The sequence below is a fragment of the Haemorhous mexicanus genome, chromosome 3, assembly GCF_027477595.1.
Source record: "Haemorhous mexicanus isolate bHaeMex1 chromosome 3, bHaeMex1.pri, whole genome shotgun sequence".
NCBI classification, from domain to species: domain Eukaryota; kingdom Metazoa; phylum Chordata; class Aves; order Passeriformes; family Fringillidae; genus Haemorhous; species Haemorhous mexicanus.
Window position 1 is genome coordinate 27,198,645 of NC_082343.1, and position 13,616 is coordinate 27,212,260.

The 13,616-nt window shown below is 45.1% G+C and overlaps 1 protein-coding gene across 4 annotated transcripts in view; it reads left to right on the top strand.

Moving 5' to 3' along the window:
- Nucleotides 1-7,510: 7,510 nt before the first annotated feature.
- Nucleotides 7,511-13,616, top strand: part of PPM1B (protein phosphatase, Mg2+/Mn2+ dependent 1B) — a 60,874-nt gene continuing 54,768 nt past the window's right edge. For 2 of the 4 annotated variants that reach the window (XM_059841180.1, XM_059841181.1), the window contains exon 1: nucleotides 7,512-7,632. The gene's annotated coding sequence lies outside the window, so the exon portion shown is untranslated. Of the gene's footprint in view, nucleotides 7,633-13,616 lie in introns of all 4 variants that reach the window. The other 2 variants (XM_059841178.1, XM_059841179.1) reach the window with 2 other exon arrangements.

Genomic DNA, 13,616 nt, shown 5'->3' on the forward strand with positions numbered 1-13,616 from the left:
GCAGCATTTGAAAGATGTTTGAAAATTGAGAGGATATTGTTACCAGAATTCATCTATTTTATGGAGCTTAAAAGCAAGCTTGTTAGGGAAACTCGACTGACTTCTTCAATAACATAAGCTGAAAAGATGATAAGAACATAAATATTTTACAATTGACATGCTTAAGCTTTTGGACTATCTTAAAACATACTAAGTTCTCTTAAAAGACTTCAGTCAAAGGTAGAAAAGATTAATCTAAAGTCCAGATAGTGAAGAGCAAACTAAGGCAGTACTAAAGATGAAGACACATTAGGGATGGTGGATGAGAGTAGTCTAAGCAAAAGGTGGTATTCTAACACTAAAGCAAAATGTTTAGCAATATTTTAGACTGGGACAGGAGACGTCCCAGCAAGAAGTTAACAAAACTTACACTTCTGGTCTGTGTCCTGCACTACCTACAGTACTGCACTGAGTTCTGAGCTTCTCAGTGGCAGAGAGGAAGTGTGAACCCAAGTTACTGAGTTAGCCAGGCAAATTATTCCTTATCAGCTAGGATGCTATGGCAGCCTGTCATAGCTGAAATGAACACGTTTTCCTTTGGCAGCTGGGTGAGCTGGGAGCACACATAGAGGCAGCTATTACAGCTTGTCTGTGGTGTAGTAACTTATTAAGCCATGCTAAGTCATGGCTTAATTACAAACTGGCTTGACAGCTTGTGGCTGTCTGTCCCTACCCAATTTAACAACATGAACAAAGCTGAGATGAAGACAACAGAAATAATCATGGCACAACAACCCCTTCAGTTTGTTACATCTCAAAGCCAGCTCATGGCTGCTTGTGTGCATCTCTGAATAAGTACTTCCACACTGCCAATTAAGTGCCTGTGTGAAGGCACTTAACCTGTTGCCCAGCCACGCTTAAGACTGCATTTGTCATTCTAATGCTGAAGCCGAATGACATTTCATATCATGCTGTGATAAACTACCATATTCTGTCCTTCTTTGTCATCATTTTGAACTGATGAGCTCCCAGCAGCAAGCAAAATTTCTTCTACTAAGGTCTTGCTTTTATACTCTTCATACGGTGAAGATTATAAAAGTTAACTGCATTCAAGTTAACTGCATTTCTATTTCTCCATCAGTTTAAATGTATGTGGTTTCCTAGTTTTCATTATTGCTGGTACCCCTAAGCACTGGGTCATTTACAAATTTATCCCCCACCACTTTCTTGTATTAAAGAAAATATCTAATAGGTTTAAGTCCAAAACTTATCCTGGGCACTGGGGGAGTGTGGGAGGTTGTGATGGTAGGAAGAAAAGAGAACCACGTTTACTCAGATGCTTAATTTCTGATCATTAGATTTTGCTTTATCCTCTATGGATACTCCATCACCTCCATTATTCTCTGGTACTGCTCTGCTAATTCCTGTCATCTCCTCCTTTATCTAGAAGTTGAAAGAGATTATTAAAGGAAGACCTTAGGTTAACCTGGTAAGGCCCACCTATAGTAAACAAACATTACACTTTCTCATTTCCTGATATACTTACTTTAAAAAGCTTACTACCAGACAAGTGATTTCATCTGACAGGATTTTTGATTTCTGGAATGGGCATTATCTGTTCTTTCTGCCCAGAAGCTGTAGACTGTGTTTTACTTTCATCTTATATACAATACTAGCAATTTCCTTTTCCTCCTAGCTATTAGCCATCCTGCACTCCAACCCCATGTTCAAGATCACCACCTTTACTGAAAATTTAGGCAAAAATACACATTTAGTTTTAGAATCAGATGTAGACTATTTCTAAACCCTACTTCTTCCTCAACAGAAAGCAACATCACTTCCTTCTTACACTATTATGTCACAGCTGGATAACATCTTACTGTTTTTTCAGATGCTGTTTTTTTTTCATAAATCAACCTGATTTACCAGTTAAATTCTCCCACTTATTGATGTTTGAGATCCTTCCTGAACAAGACCTTTTTTCTGCTTAATGCTCTCTGCTTATAATTCTTACCCCTCTCTTGATGCATCTTCTTTTCTACTTATGCCTTGAGGCTTCTACCTCAAAACCATTTTGCCTTCTGTGAGATACAGGATCATAGTCATTTGGTTTCAAGGTACCTAAGGTTTCTTCCACGTTCAAGTTTTCATTATACAAGATGATTTTGTTGCTGGGTCCCTTCACTTATCACAGTTTCCCTTTCTGAAGCTGAGAATGTTCTATTTTCTTTCAGCCCTACCTTTCATCACACAAGTTGTAATCACTGACTCCAGGGTTATTACTTACCATCAGGCCTTTGAACCACCCAAAAGCAATACTATTTACAGGCTCAGTGACAGAGAATTTAATTTACTACCACAGTCCAGAATGTATGGCCCCAACTATGAGTAGCATGTATTCCCCAAATTATTAAATGGGAATTTGAAATCTCACTGGCTATTTCTTTGAACCAAGCAGTACCATCTCTTCAACAATATGGAGTTTTCTAACTACCTCCAAACTTTCCACCTGGAGTCTGGAATGATCCTAGGGCCCTCTTCTCTCAGTAAAATCTGCAACCATCTTTTCCAAAAATATATCAGAACTGAATTTTGAGTTGCTTTATTATTTACCTTTTATTTGCAAAACATTGCTTCTTTGACATAGAATTATTACTACGCACTTTTATTTTTACTTCTGCGTTTGCTCAACCACAAATTCCCTCTAATCCAAACATGTTCTCGTTAGGAACTGAGTGTTCTTTTATCACAAGGAGGGTGTCCTGAACTGTTTTCTAAAATACCTCAATGTTTGTTTTTTTTTTCCAAAGTACTGGAAATATCACATCCACTTTTAAATTATTTCATTTTGACACAGTAACATTACTTTTTTGCCTTTGTCTGTATGTCCTTTTTCATTTGCTACCCATCCCACATTCTTTCTATTCCCCATTGTTGTATTAATATTTGGTCTTCCTCTTGTTGAGCAAAGCCAAGGCAAAATATTACATGAAACTTTCAAAATTTTCCCTGTTCATTTCTTAATGTGAAGATGACCTTATTATCTGTGGTGATTTCCTTCCTTTCTTCACAGATGGTGTAATCTAGAAGGGGTACCCAGGCAAGTGGTGAAGAACTAACTACTGTTGTTTAGTGAATTAGTTTCCATGGGAAGTTTACTCAGCTGAAAATGAAAGAGTTTGTTTGCTTTGCAGATAAAAAAGTAACCATGTACCATAAATATTGTCAGTGTCTGAGAATGCCCTTCTTGTGAAACCAGAGCAGCCACCATTTGTCAAACTAGTATGAAGGCCAGCTAAAACTAGATGTATACTAGATGTATACACGCTTCAGACAAGCAGCTAACTTTTAAAAAACAGAGGTAAAAGGTGAGAAAATTACATGAGAACACTGTCAGATCAAGTAGCTTCCCAAAGGTACTGATTTTTGCCAGGACCTGATTTACAGCTCATTAATTTGAGCATTAAACAAATGTAAGTATTGAGATTTGTCAACAGCTACTGCTTAAAGGACAAATCGCCTCACCAATATTAATAGAACATTCCAAAATGGGAATTTTAAAAATCCAGTAGAAGAACTCACCTTCATTCCTCTTTAGTGCAGTATCAAAGCTGTTTGCAAATTACCTTCATCCCATACTACCTATTTCCCATTTATTTCCATTTCTGTAGTGCATAGTTATTTTCATCACCCCTAAGAATAAAATGGGCATTGCATGTATTAAAAAATGCCAACTCTTTCAGGCATGCACACACCACCGTTGATCCAACACACAAGTATTCCCACAAATATCCTGCCTTGGTAATCTTAAACAAAGCTTAACTGGAGCCAGCCATGAAATGGCACAAAATCCCTGGATTAGCCATTAACTCCACATTGCCACATAGAAACCATTATTTCACCTACTTATTACTTCACTGCCCGCCCCTGCTGCCTGCACTGCTGCTTGCTTCTTGCCACACACACCTCTTGAGCAATGCCAGCGTTGAGTTTTAGCCCACAGAAACCAGCCAGATATGCACATTTTCTACTGATTAGGAATGTGCTGTTTACACTGGGCTATGGACTCGTGTGCACACTGTAGGTTTTCAGTTAATCTCTAACATTTAAGCAGGTCATGTTTGAAAAGCAGTAGGGGATATCACTTATTACTTTAGAGAAAATGTGGGGTAATATTTATTATTTTAGGAAGTCCATTCTTCCCAAAGAATTGTAAAGGTTGTACAGCTAGTGAGATGATATGGAAAGCAAGTATTTTACTTTTTCTTAATTTGTTATAAAACCATAAATGAAATTAGAGCTGTGGGTAAAAGGAAGGGGATCAGAACCCCTGTAAAACCTAGAAGCAAGGAGAAAGGCAGGGTCAGAAGGTTTGAATGATAACTAAAAGCCTAAATTGTGGTTTCTTGCAGTATTTCTGTAGATTTTTGTTTTAGCTGTCACTGGGGGAAGAGTGCTACAGTAAATTAGAGGGAAGAGTCAGTAGTAGCTGAGTATACAATGTACATACTGAGCAAAATTATCTAATGCTACCCGGGGTATCTTTCTGGCAGATACCCAAGAAGAAAAGTAGAGGATGCAAACAGGGACCTGATGAAATTACAGCCCAGTTCCATACCTGCTGAAATCTGTGCAGGTTATACCATTACTGTAAAAAGCGTCAAGATCTCGAAAAATTCCTGGTGAATCTCTTGAAATAAAAACAGTTTCAAAAATTCAAGAAATATCTAGGCTAAATAAATTTTGCATTAATCAGCCCTGAGATATAGCAATTTTTAGGCAGATTTGTCATTGCTTTAATAATACATGAATTATATTTAAATGACTATGAGATATAAGCCTGAGGAAAGGAAAAAAAAAAAAGAAGAAAGATCCCTAGCTATATAAAAGTATCTTGAGTCCCAGATCATGTGGACACTGCAAAGTTAACTAGGTTGATTGGCAGCTGGGTCTGGGCACTCAAATTAGCTTGTCTGTGAGCAAGTTTTCTATGACAGAAGGGGAACCGCAGTCTCAGCATTCTGGCTCTTTCTGAACTCGCTCACGAGTGCCTGCGCTGAGGCAATCCAGGTTTCATTCTCATTCAGCTCTATCAACTGGTAGGGAGCTCGGGAAGCAGCACTGGCACACAGGGGTGGACTATCCTATCTTCTCGCTGTGGAGTAGATGCATTTGAATCCACAGAGAGCAAAGCATCGGCTCTCAGAGCCGCGGCTGCATCAGTCACCTGAGCGAAAGAGCACTTTCAGAGCTCTGGGCAAGGATTTTCTACCTTGAGTGGTGGTGCCCATGACTTTGGGGGAAAAGCTGCATAGTTTTTCTGCACTGTGGACATAACTCCGGAGGCCCTGGGAAAATAATCCCATCATGTGCCTATGGGGAAAACTGAATTTCAACTCTAGATAGAAAAGCCCTCATCTTTTTCAGGGTCAGTTCCTTTTGTAAACACTCCAGAGAATGAATAGAAGAATAAATAAAAATGCTTTACAAACAGTGTTTTGAGCCGTGGTCTCAAGTCCTGCGTGTGACGGGTGCTCACTCACGCCGGTGCATCCAGTGTGTGGGGATGAAACACCTCAGAGTAAGGAAAGGGACAAAGGCTTCAGGGAATTAGGGTGTGGGAATTATTATGCCGTTTCTGCAGACAGCACATTAAAGTTTGGGTTCTCGGGAGCGCAAGGCAAGGATATCCCTTCCAGCTTTCCAGGAAAGCCTATAGAGTATGACTGCAGCGGCTGAACCGCCACACAGAGCTGTAGGGGCAAGAGTGGGTCCCTCTCCAGCGAGGTGAACCGCAGCTGGCTTTAGGCAGCCATTGACTGAGAAAGGTGGGAATAGCACGGGATTACGAGGGATCAGACAGATTTTCATGTTCTTTCCCGAATAAACAGTTTTGCTTTGGGGCAAGAGAGAAGCCGAAGGGCAGGCGAGCCCACGCAGGGTGTTCATTACGGCCTCCCGCGGCGCGGCTCTCGCTGCAGCCGGAGCGGCCGGCGGCGGGGGCGGCTGCCCATTCCTGCACTGCCCACCTGCCGTGACTCAGGGCGACGAGGAGATTTAGGGGTGACCTTATCACCTTCTACAAGCACCGAAAGGAGGTCGTGGGGGTCGGCCTCCTCTCCCAGGCAAGTAGTGAGTGACAGGACGAGAGGAATTAGCCGCAAGCTTTGCCAGGGGAGGTTTAGGCTGGGTACCAGGAAGAAGGGAGATTAGACATTGGAATGGGCTACCCAGGGAGGTGGTGGAGTCACCATGCCTGGAGGTGTTAAAGGAAACACTGGATGTGGCACTCGACGCCACGGTCTAGTTGCATGGTGGTGATCGGTCACGGGTTGGACTCGATGATCTCAGGAGTCTTTTCCAACCCGATCGATTCTGTGATTCAGTGAGTCTACTCTTCAGGCGGCCACGGTGTTAGAAGGGCTCGGTACCAAGGGCGACCCCGAGATGCCTCATTCGGGTACCCGAGCGGGCCCGCGGCCCCTCTGTCCCCTGAGCCGGGACACGGCACTCGATCCCCGCGGGCAGATGAAAATGCAGAGGACCGAGACACCTCCAGCCTCGCTCTTTGGTGCAGTAACACCAGCAGCCCCAACACTTCCGACCGCCGCCGGCAGCCCCAGCCCCAGCCCCAGCCCCTGCCCCTGCCCCTGCCCCTGCCCCTGCCCCTGCCCCTGCCCCTGCCCCTGCCCCTGCCCCTGCCCCTGCCCCCGCCCCCCCAGCTGTGCGAGGTGCAGCGGGTCCCACCTGGGGCACCAGACCCCGCCCCCCTCGGACGGGACACCTGCCCCCGCGCGCCCTGATTGGCTGGTGGTGATGTAATCGCGCGCACATACGGGTACTCCCCACTGCCCCCCGTGGGGCACGGGGGAGGTCGCGCGCCTCTCGCCTGCCCCGCGACCAATCGCCGTGCGGAGCGGCTCGGCGCGCGGGCCGGACTGCGCTCCGCTGCCCCGCCGGCCGCGCTTGATTGGCAGGAGCAGCGGCCAATCAGAAAAAGGCACCCGCGGGGCGGTTCACGCCCCCTTGGCGAAGCGGCGGCCGGGGCGAGAGAGGCTGCGGGAGTGGCGGCGCTGGGAGCCAATGGCCTGCAGGCAAACCTCGCCGCCGGGAGGGAGGGGATGTGGCGGCGGGAGGGAGGCTGGGAGGGGCGAGGGCTCTCGCTGACAGCCGCTTCTGTCAGTCCTGCCCGAGGCTGCGAGGCCGGAAAAAAAAAAGTGCGGAGAAAGACGGAGTCCGTGCGCTGTCGTCTTGACTGACGAGAGCCGCAGCCAATAGTTACCAAAGCAGGCGGGGGAGACCCAATCAGAGAAAAGCTTTTGGGCGGGGCCTGGGTGTGAGCGGCGAACGCATCTACGAATGACAGAGATGAAGGGCTGTGCCGACGGAGCCGATGGCCAATGGGCGGCGAGAGGGGGCGGGCGGGGTGAGTCTGGCCCCGCCCAGCTCTCCCGAGCGCGGTGACGCGGGCGGGGGGACGGCGGCTCCAACATGTCCGCGCTGCTGGCGGCGCTCCGAGTGCGCGACCGGGCGGCGGCGGCGGCCGGCGGCGGCCAGCGCGGGGCGGCGCGCACCTGAGCCCGAGCCAGCACCGCCCGCACCCGCGCCGGGCCCCGCAGCGCCGCCGGGCGCCGGGGGACGCGGGGCACACAGGTAGAGAGGGCGGCCGGGGCTGAGCGGGCGGGCCGGGGCCGGGGCTGCGGCGCCGGGGGAGGCAGCGAACACGGCATGCGGCGGGTGCGCCCCTGGGGAGCGAGCGGGCGCCGCGAGGCCCGGCCGCCGCCTTCCTCCCGCCGCGGGAGGAGAGGGCCGGGGCCGCGCTGACACGGCCCAGGCCCCGCACGGCCCTGGGGCCGGGAAGCCGGCAGGCCCGGCCTCGCGTGGGTGGCACCGGGGAAGGCGCCGGAGGGGTCCGGCGTGTGCCGGCGGCTGCGGCCGGAGCCGGGCCGGTGGGCGGCTGGTGGGCCGGGCCCGCGCACGTGCATGGGCCGGGCCCTGGGGAGTGCCGGGCCGGGCCCGTGTTACCGACGGGCCAGGCGGGGGTGGGGGGGGGAAGGGGGCGAGCGGCGGGCACGGCCCCGGTGTCGGGGGAAAAACTGCCGTGAGGCCTGGGTGCTCGTGATGAGCTGGGGATGAAATCACAGGCAGATGGGCAGTGCCTGGGAGCCTTTAGGCGAAAGGAGTTGAAGGCAGTTCTTCTCGTAGTTTGGAGCTTGCTGGCTCTGCGAACCCAGTGGATATACTTTTACTATGATTTACAATAATACTTCTCTCGGAAGGAGGGCTTCATTTTGATGAATTTAGTTGGAGGCAGCTAGTAAAATCTGTACCTTTCTCGTTTTTTGTGCTGCGGTAGGTTGAGGGATGTGTTTATACCGTGGGGATGCAGGTGGTGGGTGAAACCACACGTGTTTGGGAGTAGTGGTACAGGAAGGCCTGTGAATTTAGCAGTAATAGGTAAACAGCCTTCTGTGTGTTGTGAGAAATAAGGTGGTAAGTTGGCAAGCGTCTAAAGGCTATGGAGGAGGGAGGCTTTGGCTGGTAGGAAAGCCTGTATACAAGTTACAGGCACAGTGGTAACAGGTTGCTACAAGGTTCTGGACTTGTTTTGTTTCGTGGTTAGACTTAATGTGAGAGACCTTCGTGTGTAATATGAGCTGGTATGTGGACAGCAAGTCATGCGTGTTCCTGCTGCTGTGCTTTGGTTTGTCTGCTGCTCACACTGGGAGCTGAGGGAGATGCCCGGCTGTCACCAGCTCGGGGAGTTCTCTGTCTGGTGTGTGGAAATGGACTAGAGCAGAAAGCAACGTGGTCTCTGTCCCGGAAACTTGAGAGGAAGTGTGAGTTGATGTTTTACCTGTAACCAAATGGAAAGGCTAGATATTTGTTGTTTGGTTCATGGAATACAAATGGGAAAACATGTAGCAAATGCCCGGTGTTGGGATCGTGATAGTACTTTTTGGAGAAAAGTCTGTGCGTGTGCTGGGGAGCTGTAGAACTGTAGTTATGTATGTTTTTGACAGGCATCAGGCACTCTAAATTTCTGTCTATTAGGTCGTCAATGCTGTCTTCTTCTAGGTAAATTTTCAAGGATGACTGTGGACTATAGGAAAGTAAGGGGGCTTGATTGGATGTTTGGGTATGGTTGAAAACGGGGGGAAGGATGAATTTGTACACAGGGTGAAGATTATGTTAGGATATGTATACATGTGTGTATCAGGGGAATGGTATTTGTGCAAAAGGGAAACTGGAGTTTTCGTATTGCTGAGTTAGTTAGTCTGTGTATAGAGAGAGGAGGCAGGCGTTTTTGGCTGAGGCTGTGAAAAGTTGAAATGGTGTGGGGGAGGGATGATGAACTGGCTCCAGGGTCCTGTACAGGTTGGAGGCTGTGGGGATTCTTTGCTGCTCATATATGGAGAGATGTATTTTATAGTTATGACACCTGCTGAAAATGAAAAAAGTGAATAAAGATGATGAGGCAGTTTAGTACTGTTATGAATATTACTGGATTAAAGGAGCTTACAGGACAGTCAAGGGGTTTCTGGTAAAGTGCTTTTTTGTTGGTTTATTTTGTTCTGTTTGTTTCACTGGATAAATTGACCATTAACTTTAAAGGTAAACTTTTGCTGAAACTAGCTCTCATCATGATGTTGACAAGTCAGCAGCTAACTAAAAGCACTTAATGTGGTGTAGACAAGCTCCCGTGTGTATGTGTGGGCTCGGGCTCCAGTACATCCATTATATGTATTTATTACATGCATTTTCTATAACTTAACACTTAACTATGAGTTTGCATATCTAGAGTATATAAAATCTTCTATACTGGACTTGTGTTTGAGAGAGTGCATCAACACTTGAGGGTCAGAGATTTGTGAAGAGACGATCCATTTAGAATGGAATGGATCAGTTGGAAATGAGGACTAATTACATGTATATCCCCATGTTCTGAAGTTTGGGATAGCATGTTCTATTTATTTGCATAGGCCCTCATCTGTTGTTCTGCAGATCTTTAGAGGAGGCTCTTACATAGGGCAGTGATTTAATTAAGGCACACAACAGCAGGATGAGGGAAATGTAATTAATGTAGTATGGAGAGGGCTGCGTAGAGGGTGCTGAGAACCCATTTTTCTTTTATAGTGGTAGCCATGAGGTGATCAGTTAGTGATGTAAGGAACAAGAGAAAGAAATGAGTAGTCTTGTAGTTATCCTGGACAATCCAGTTCTCCTCTTGTCTATGGTGTGCATTGCTCTCTTAAACTTTTCCAATGATCATCACTTATGTGTGCTTCTGACTTAGTAAACTTGTCTCAAGAAATAAAAACATATTACAATTGAAATTCAAGCCTGTGAAATGTGTGTGTTAAACAATCGTTTCATGTGCTCACTGTCAAAAACTACTGCTCTCAGGGGTCCAATGGAGAGTAGAGAGTATTTCCTACATTAATGTGTTGCTTCCATATTACAAAAGGGAAAGACACTAAAATCTGCTCTTAGTAGTGGATGTAAAAATCTGTGTTTATGAAGTATTTGTATTGCTCTTTGGAGCAGGGCTTATTTAGACTGCCGCAAGGGATGGGGATGTGCACAGAACAGTGTTCAGTGAGTATTGAATGTCCTCCTTAAATGAAGCAGGCTGCAGCACACCTTGCTGAATGCTGCCACAGTCTTCAGCAGGGCAGGAGTGGGCTTGGCTTGTCAGTGTGCTTTCTGTTGCTTGGTTTGATCTTGGGTTGTTTCTTTTCAAAAAAACCACTGAAAGTGAAAATTGATCATTTGGTAATGCTTTGCATCATCACCCAGTAGGAATGCTTAAATCTGCCATGTAGGTTTACTGCTGTAGCTTAGGAAGCAGGAAATGGCTGTTTTTTTCCAGTCAGCACTGGAAGATAATTAGCTAACCATTGGTTTTTACAAACACGGTCTCTTCCAAGGGAATGGGAAAGCCTTGGTGAAAGAATCCAAGCTCCAGACTCTGTTTCAACTGTGGAGAGTGTTTACTGTGACAGGCCATGCATATCTTTGTGTCCATGGATGTTTGTTTTTCTTCCTGGTATTGATTCTTTCTGCCCACTACCTTAATCAAATATGCTCTATTTTGTTTGGGGTTTGTTTTCTTAGTTCTTGTCACTTCCCCACTGATCTCTCTGAATTCAGTGCTGCACTTCCCTGCCCTGTAAAAAAGAAGTGCTCTTCAGATCTTGGGCCTTTTAGCAACTGAAGTGATTCTATCTGAGTATTGTTCTTCTCAGTAAATTGGAGGAGAGCAGTGGTAATTTCTTTGAAAAACAGTTGAAATCAAAACTTCTTCTGTCTTGGTTCCTTCCCTATGTATTTTTTAATTCTGTGCTTCAGTTTATGCTTGATGGTCTTCATGGTTTGACTTACACCTGTACAGGGTGTGAATTGTAACTTCTTTCTCACTGTATGTTAGCAGTGTGAATGCAGCATAAATGTTTTATGTGTCTTACAGGAGTCAGGTTTAGCCCCAACCTCCAGCATATCAGGTATACATAAAATGTTCAGGGAATTTAATGTCAAAATCTGAACCAGTAATTGCAGCTTCTTAATAAAAAACAAGCTACCCAAATAGAATGACCTCTGACTAGAGAAGCTGAGAAAGGAGAAATTGAAAGATGATCCCTGACGCAAGGATGCAGAGTTTCCAGAAAGATTATCAGTACTGCTTTTACTTAACAGACAACTTTGCAAACTCCTTAGCTGTTTGGATGTTTTTCAGCCTTAGACAGATGTCTAGTGTGGGAAACTTTGTTCAAACTGCTTATAATTTGCTCAAGCCTTGTACAAATTTATATTTGTATCATATGATTAAGTCAGATAAATATTTGGAAGAATTTGAGTATCACTTCAGAAGAAAACTGGTCTGAAAATCTTCATGAGATGGTAAGAAATTACTGAGCTGGGGTAGCTCATCTCTAGTTTCTAGAGATGAGCAGTTCAGCTCATCTCAGTTTCTTGAGTCATAATTGGCATGTTGAAACATAAGGGTTGCCAGTGAGTGTAGGTTAAATTAGTCCTCTGGCTCTTGGAAAACCCTATGTTGGGAGGGAAAGCACGAAGATGTTTTAATGTAGAGAATGATGGCAGAAGCGAAAATTCAGTGTCTCAGCAGACAGCAGCCTTTCTTATAATTTTGAAGGAAATTATTCCAGTTATTCCAGGCCCAGGTATTTTTGTTCTGCTATGAAAATGTTATCCACAATTCTTTTTTTCCCTGTGCGCCGTTAGTTTCCCTGTGCACCGGTAGTTAACATTACTTCAGTGTGTCATTTTATGATGTCACTATGTTACTATCTCCTGGCATACCGTCTATTCACCTTTGATGGGAAATAACTTTATTCATTGAGGTTTCTTTCAAACAAATAGTACAACTAGGTGCTTAAGTCTCTGTTTTCACAAGAGTTAACATGAAACAGATCAGAAAAACATAGCTTAAGGATGTTTCACTCTGGGCTGCTGGAGAATTTAAAATGGCTTTTTAGTGAGTATGGTAATGACATGTCAAGAACTACAAACTTCCAGTTAAATCACAAAGGAAAGTGTCATTAGTTCTTTCAGTTTTCATGGGATTAGTGTGTTAACAGAAAATGTCATCTTCAATAATCCTACTTTTGTGTCTGCACCCCAGTATAGGAACTTGACCTTTACTGAATGTAGAGCAAACATGGCTCTGCATTGTTAGCATATGAATTAATTGTTTTTATCAAGGAGGTAATGAAGTAAGATGATAAGGATTTGTTGAGCAGAGGAGGTAGCATGTTATTGGAAGTTTTTCCTGCAGTACTGCTTCAGTCTGTTCTCACCAGCTTGTTGGTCCTGCTAAAGGCAGGTATATGTTTGAAACTCATGATCTTCTATTTAAAATTTTATAGAAAAAGAAAAATTGGTAACAGGAGAGAACATCTCAGTGATGGAACTATTTGTAAAGAACTGATGTTTTGATTCAAGTGGAATAATGAATACTATGTTGGTCAGCTTATTCAAAAAGAAAAAAATAAACCTCTGTTCTGGGTGGCTTTGTTGGTTAAGCTGATATGCAAGTCATAAAAAGCATTATTGAGTACATGCTGCTCTTCGTGTCCTATCACCACCTCCAATGGAACCATTGATTGAGTTGTTTTTTCAATGTTACTTAAAGTTTTGTAAAACAGTAATTGTAGCTGATGCATGAAGTATGTAGATCTTTGGTGGGCTATTTTTTTCTTTATTCAGAAAACTTTTCTAGAGTATCCCACTAGCTTTTGAAACTCCTGACCTGTAAAGGGGTGGTAACAAAAGTGGATGAGTGATGGTACTCTGCTGCTATCATTACTCTAGAAAAAGGAGCACCCTGTGCAGGCCTCCTTTCTAGGGCTTTTAAGGTGCATGTTGGCAGCTTAAGTCTGTGGGTTTACTTCCTGCTGCTTGAGGCTCTCATAAATGAATGGACAGTACCTGCCACATTAGTTATATTTACATTAGCAAGCAGTATGCTGCAGCTGAAGAAGCTTGTGAAGCTGTAAGTTAGGTAGACTCAATGTCCCCAGTGTGTGTTTAAACCCCCACTTCTTGGGGTTTATTTCAGACTAATTGTAGTCTGGTTCTGTGGACTGAGTATGTTCCGAGCTTTCCCAGAGTTT